This window comes from Jaculus jaculus, chromosome 8 (assembly GCF_020740685.1).
Source record: "Jaculus jaculus isolate mJacJac1 chromosome 8, mJacJac1.mat.Y.cur, whole genome shotgun sequence".
Taxonomy (NCBI): Eukaryota; Metazoa; Chordata; class Mammalia; order Rodentia; family Dipodidae; genus Jaculus; species Jaculus jaculus.
In genome coordinates this window covers 1982668-1989741 of record NC_059109.1, presented here as the reverse complement: position 1 = coordinate 1989741, position 7074 = coordinate 1982668, and the positions used below count along the sequence as shown (strand labels likewise).

Sequence of the window (7074 nt, the reverse complement as noted above, 5' to 3'; positions counted from 1 at the left end):
TTCCAGCCCGGCCCATCTGTGCTCCGGAGTCCACAACGTGACACCTGCTCAGGGCCAGAACCCCCATGCTTGTCTCCCCCTCACTTCACAGAGCATGCCAACCATGATAAAAAGCTTATCTTGTTTGTTGTTCTTGTGTTCCTAACCCAGGCTGACCTGGATCTCACTGTAGCCCCAAGCTGGCCTTGAACTCTCAGAGAGCTTCCACCTCAGCCTCCCAAGTGCTGGTATTAAAGACATGTGCCACCCACCTGGCTCTTATCTTTGAAAATGTAAAAAAAAGAAAGAAATAAAAAGGCAGGGGGAACTGGAGAAATGGCTTAGAGGTTAAGGCACTTGCCTGTAAAGTCAAAGGTCTCAGGTTCAATTCCCCAGGACCCATATAAGCCAGCTGCACAAGGTAGCACATGTGTCTGGAATTTGTTTGCAGTGGCTGAAGGCCCATTCTCTCTATATCTGCCTTTCTCTGTCTCTAATAAATAATAAAATAAGGGGCTGGAGATATGGTTCAACGGTTAAGGCATTTGCCTGCAAAGCCAAAGGACCCAGGTTCAATTCCCCAAGACCCAAGTAAGCCAGATGCACAGGGGCACTTGTGTTTAGAATTCATTTGCAGTGGCTAGAGACCCTGGCATGCCAATTCTCTCTCTTCTCTCTATCCCTCTCTCTGCTTGCTAAGGCTGGAGAGATGGCTTAGCAGCTAGCGCTTGCCTGTGAAGCCTAAGGACCCAGGCTGGGGGCTAGATTCCCCAGTACCCACGTTAGCCAGATGCACAAGGTGGCATATACATCTGGCCCTGATGCTCCCATTCTCTCTTTCTATCTCTCTGCCCCTTTCTCTGTCTGTCTGTCATTCTCAAATAAATAAAAATAAACAAAGATTAAAATAATAAACAAGCTGGGCGTGGTGGCGCACGCCTTTAATCCCAGCACTCGGGAGGCAGAGGTAGGAGGATTGCCATGAGTTCAAGGCCACCCTGAGATGACAGAGTTAATTCCAGGTCAGCCTGGACCAGAGTGAGACCCTACCTCGAAAAACCAAAAAATAAATAAATAAATAAAATAAAAATAAAATAAAATAAACAAATAAACAGTTTTAAAATAAAATAAGAAGGAAAGAAAAGCCCTCCTTTCTACCCACCTCTGTGGTACAAGCAGGACACTTTCAATCTTACCTAGTGTGCAGCTGCAAGGGAGTGCTGATTGCTTCTGACAGGAAAAAGGAATCAAACCCCGGCTGTGCGTGGGCTGAGCAATTACTCTCATCAAGACACAGTGCCTAGCCGGGCATGGTGGTGCACGCCTTTAATTCCAGCACTTGGGAGGCAGGGGTAGGAGGATCACCGTGAGTTCGAGGCCACCCTGAAAATACAGAGTGAATTCCAGGTCAGCCTGGGCTAGAGTGAAACCCGACCTCGAACCCCCCCCCCCCGAAAAAAAAAGAAAGAAAGACACAGTGCCAGCCTTGCTGCGGTTCATGCTCTTCCTCTTCCTCTTCTGAGACAAGGCCTCGCTATAGAGCACACGTTGGCCTTTAACTCCTGATCCTCCTGCCTCAGCTTCCAAAGTGCTTGAATACAGGTCTGTGCTGCTATGCCCAGCTCTGCCAAAGACTTGACTTTTTTGTTTATTATTACTTTATTTTTGCCCGTGGGTGTGGGTGGGTGTGGCATGCACCTGTATGTACCCTTGTGGCACCTCATAGGTGCTCCGGTGGTGTGGGTCACTCACCTGCAGGGGTGGTGGCCACAGTGGGATGTCGGCAGTTCTGTCCCATTGCTCTCTGCCTGACCTTGTTTTGAGTCAGACTCTGTTTTGACTGATTCTGGAGCTTGCCAGGGCTCTGGAGGCTCCGGCCCCTGCTCCTCCGCAGGACTGGAAAAGGCTTGTGGCCATGCCCAGCTGTTTTAGGACGGATCTGCAGATTTCAAATTGGGGTCTCAGGCCCTCATGTGTGTCCAGGAAGTGCACTTAACTGCTCAGCACCTTCGCCCCACCCTTTTTCCTCGAGACAGGGTTCAGGTAGCCTAGACTGGTCACCTCAAATCTTCTATGTAGCTGAGGCTGCCTTTGAACTCACAATCCTTCTGCCTCTACCTCCCAAGTGCTAGAATCACAAGCATGGCCTACTCCAGGCTGAACTTCTTATTTATTTATTTATTGTTATTTTTTTGAGCTTGCCTGTAGTCCCAGACTGGCCTTGAACTCATGGCAATATTTTACCTCTGCTTCCTGACTGCTGGAGTTAAAGGTGTGCTCCACTTCACCCAGTTATGTGAGGTACTTTTGTGGGGGAGGTATTTTAATTTTTTTAATAGTTATTGACAGATTTTTATTTATTTATTTACTTATTTATTTAAGAGTGAGAGGATAGAGACAGAGAGAATGGGTGCACCAGGGCCTCCAGCCACTGCAAACAAAAACTCCAGATGCATGCACCACTTTGTTCTGGCTTTACATGGTACAGGGAATAAAACATAGGTTTTAAGGCTTTGCAAGCAAGCACCTTAATTGCTGAGCTATCTCTCCAGCCCCTCAAATATTTTCTTTTTCTTGCTTTCTTTCTTTTTTGTGTTTTTAAAAATAATTTATTTATCTTCTTTTATTTTTATTAATTTATTTGAGAGAGAGAGAGAATTGGTATACCAGAGCCTCCAGCCACTGCAAACGAACTTCAGATGCATGTGCCCCTTTGTACATCTGGCTAATGTGGGTCCTGGGGAATCAAATCTGGGTCCTTTGGCTTTGCAGGCAAATGCTTTAACCACTAATCCACCCCTCCAACCTAATATATTTATTTATTTTATTTTCATTTTTATTTGTTTATTTATTTATTTATTTATTTTTGGTTTTTCGAGGTAGGGTCTCACTCTGGCTCAGGCTGACCTGGAATTCACTGTGTAGTAGTCTCAGGGTGGCCTCGAACACACGGCGATCCTCCTACCTCTGCCTCCCAAGTGCTGGGATTAAAGGCGTGCGCCACCACGCCCGGCTTTATTTGTTTATTTGAGAGAGACAGACAGAGAGAGAGAAAATGGGCACACCAGGTCCTCTAGCCACTGCAAATAAACTCCAGATGCATGCGCCCCCTTGTGCATCTGGCTAATGTGGGTCCGGGGGAATCAAGCCTCGAACTGGGGTCCTTAGGCTTCACAGGCAAGCGCTTAACCACTAAGCCATCTCCCCAGCCCCTAATTTATTTTTTTAAGATTTATTTTATTTATTAGAGACAGAGAGAAAGTGAAAATGGGCATGCCATGGCCTCTAGCCACTGCAAACTCCAGATGCATGCACCACCATGTGCATCTGGCTTACATGGGACCTGGAGAATCTAACCTGGATCCTTAGGCTTCGCAGGCATGTGCCTTAACCGCTAAGCCATCTCTCGGCCCTTTTTTGTGGTTTGCAAAGGTAGGATCTCACTCTAGCCCAGGCTAACCTGGAACTTATTATGTAGTCTCAGAGTGGCTTTGAACTCACAGCTGTCTTCCTACCTCTGTCTCCCAAGTTCTGGGATTAAAGGCATGTTCCACCATACCCCCTGCCCCTGTTTTTGACTGATATTGTTTATCCAGTATGTAAAAACCAGAAGAGGGCTAGAAAAATGGTTTAGCAATTAAGGTACTTGCCTCCGAAACCTACGGACCCAGGTTCGATTCCCTAGGACCCACATGAGCCAGCTGCACAAGGTGGTGCATGCTTCTGGAGTTCGTTTGCCATGCCTCTTTCTCTATTTCTCTTAAATAATTAAGAAAAAAGTAGAAACCAGAAGTTGTTTTTTTTTTTTTCCAGTACTGATGATTGAACTCAGGCTCTCATGCCTGCCAGATAAGTTCTCTGCCAACTAAGCTGTATCCCCAGCCCCAGAGGGATTTTTAAAAATGTGTCAGATGAGCCGGGCGAGGTGATGCACGCCTTTAATCCCAGCACTCAGGAGGCAGAGGTGGGAGAATCGCCATGAGTTTGAGGACACCCTGAGACTCCATAGTGAATTCCATGTCAGCCTGAGCTACAGTGAGACCCTACCTCGGGGGGGAAAAAAAAATTATCAATGACATCATTCACTTGTTCAAAAGCATACAGCTTAGACACAATAGCCCAGATTAGAATGCCCTGACATGCTTGTATACTTTGAACTGGAAGAAAGGAGTTTTGAAGCAAGATCTTTTATTGATTTGTTATTTTTGTTTGTTTTTTTTCAAGGTAGTATCTTACTTTAGCCCAAGCTGACCTGGAATTCACTCTGTAGTCTCAAGATGGTCTCAAATTCCTACCTTTGCCTGAGATTAAAGGTGTGTGCCAACACACCTGACTCAAGCAAGATCTTTTAATTTTTTTTTTTTTTTAAATTTAGACAGGGTCTTACAGAGCCCAGGTTGGCCCCATACTTCCTATGTCACCAAGGCTGGCCCTGAATTCCCGATCTTCTTTCTCTGGCTCCCACGTGTTAGGGTTACAGGCATCACAAGGAAGCAAGAGCTTCCTGGCCTTTTTTCTGCTTTTCTCCTGGCTCCCTGGTTACTGGGATCAAACCCAGGGCCTTGTGCATACCAGACTGGCATTCTATACACTTCACTATACCCCAATCCCTTTCTTTCTCTCCATTCTCTTGCAAGCCACACTATAGAGACTAGAATTATCCTTTCCCAGAGCCATAAGAACGGTTTTGTCATCAAGAAATCCTCTGATGTACCTTGTGTCTGGTAGCAGATCACAAGATCTCATTACAAAAGAGTTCTTGCTCTATACCAGGAGGGAGAAAGGACGGCCATGCAAACAGTGCCTTGACAAGCACCGCCCCCCCCCCCGCCCATCTGGTTCCCCTAAAGCACACCCACTCACATTTTCTCCTGCTGCTCTTTCTTCATGGGACCTCAGCAGACAAATAGACATTTCCCTCTGGTCTTTGGGCCTTCATTTCTTTTATTATTATTATTTGTAAATATTTTATTTTTATTTACTTATTTGACAGAGAAAGTGGGAGAGAGAGAAAATGGTCATGCCAGGGCCTCTAGCCACTGCAAACAAACTCCAGCTGCGTGTGCCCTCTTGTGCATCTGGCTAACGTGGGTCCTGGGGAATGGAACCTGGGTCTTTTGGCTTTGCAGGCAAACACATTAACCCCTAAGCCATCTCTCCAGCCCTCTTTTTTTTTTTTTTTTTTTTTGAGGTACGGTTTCACTCTAGCTCAGGCTGACCTGGAACTCACTGTGTAGTCTCAGGGTAGCCTTGAACTCACAGTGATTCTCCTACCTCTGCCTCCTGAGTGCTAGGATTAAAGGTGTGCACCACCAGGTCTGGCTAGGGCCTTAATTTCTGAAGACTCCAGTGTCAAGGAAAACTTTGATTAAATAAATGTCATGCTGTACTTGGGCTGCAAAGTCACTGAGAAATCCTTCTGGAACTGAGCTGAAAACCTCCTTCATGTAGACCAGCTGACAGAAAGCTGGATAATGCCACACTGCATGCAGTTCAATGGGAGAGAGAAATCACCAGTGAATATACTCAACAGTGGACACTGAAAGCTTTATATTTGGCCAGCCAGGACAAATGAGCCAATGGGTGTAATAGTGCCACATCTATTATGGGGGAAACCAGCTGCCCTCTAATTTGACTGGAGGCCCGCTCTATGGGAGGGAATACATTCCTGATACTGAAAACCTACAACAGGGCTGGAGAGATGGCTTAGAGGTTAAGCACTTGCCTGTGAAGCCTAAAGAACCCCGGTTGGAGGCTTGATTGCCCAGGACCCACGTTAGCCAGATGCACAAGAGGGCGCACACATCTGGAGTTCATTTGCAGTGCCTGGAACCCTGGCATGACCATTTTCTCTCTCTCTCTCTCTTTGCCTCTTTCTCTCTCTGTCTGTCACTCTCAAATAAATAAATAAAAATGAACAAATTAAAAAACAACCTACTGCAGGGCTAGTCATGAGCCCTGGGGGTGTAATGTCTGCTGCTGTCTGGCTAAATGTATGTACTATGCTCACCAAACTTCCCAGTAAGCACTTCTCTTCATGTTCATACCCATATATTAATGCTACTTTCGCTTTTGGTTAGAGAAGCTTCTCTTTTCAGATAGCAGTGCCCTTGGGATGACTCAAAAGCACCATGGTGCTAAAAAAAAAGTGACAGAAGGAGGGTATTACCATGGGATATTTTTTATAATCATGGAAAATGTTAATAAAAATTGAGAAAAAAAAGTGACAGAAGTGCTCAGCACTGAAATATCTCAATCACACCTGGCAAGGCTTAGGGTCCATTGCAGGCAAGGTGGCAGGAAGAATGTAAGAGCCAAAGAAGGGTAGGACTCCTTACAACGTGCTCCTCCAGATACAAAATGGCCTGGATATCCATGACCTCACAGTGCCTGACACTACCTACACAAGACCCTCATAATAGGAGGAAAAGATCATGACATCAAAACAAAAGAGACTGATTGAGAGGGGAGGGCATATGATGGAGAGTGGAATTTCAAAGGGGAAAGGGCAGGGAGGGAGGGAATTGCTGTGGGATATTGTTTACTATCATGGAAGTTGTCAATATAAAAAAAATGCCATGTTCACTTCAGCAGCACATATACTAAAACTGGAACAATACAGAGAAGATTAGCATGGCCCCTGTGCAAGGATGACATGCAAGTTCGTGAAGCGTTTCATAGTTTTAAATTAAAGAAATGTACATTTTTAAAAAATGTCATGCTCTTTTCTTATTAACCTGTCTTTTGTTTTTTAAAATATTATTGCTAGGCATGAGGCAGAGGTAGGAGGATTGTTGTGAGTTCAAGGCCATTTTGGGACTACATAGTGAGTTCCAGGTCAGCCTGGGCTAGAGCTGTGACCCTACCTTGAAAAACAAAACAAATAAACAAAGAGAGAGAGAGAGAGAGAGAGAGAGAGAGAGAGATAAGCCCCTCCCCTCACTGCTTTATTCCCTGGTCCTAGCACCGTGCTTGGCACAAAAGATGTCATCCATTAATAGTTGAACAGAGGCTGGGCGTGTGGCCTCGTGGTAGAGAGCATGCCTAGTGTATGCAAACCGCTGAGTTTGATCCCAGCACCACAAGGGGAAAAAA

At 45.5% G+C, this 7074-nt stretch overlaps 1 non-coding gene across 1 annotated transcript; it reads left to right on the top strand.

The window, feature by feature from the left end:
• The first annotated feature begins 6559 nt into the window (after positions 1–6559).
• LOC123463086 lies at positions 6560–6664 on the top strand. Its single transcript, XR_006638698.1, has one exon. It is a non-coding gene; the product is annotated as a U6 spliceosomal RNA (small nuclear RNA).
• The last annotated feature ends 410 nt before the right edge of the window (positions 6665–7074 follow it).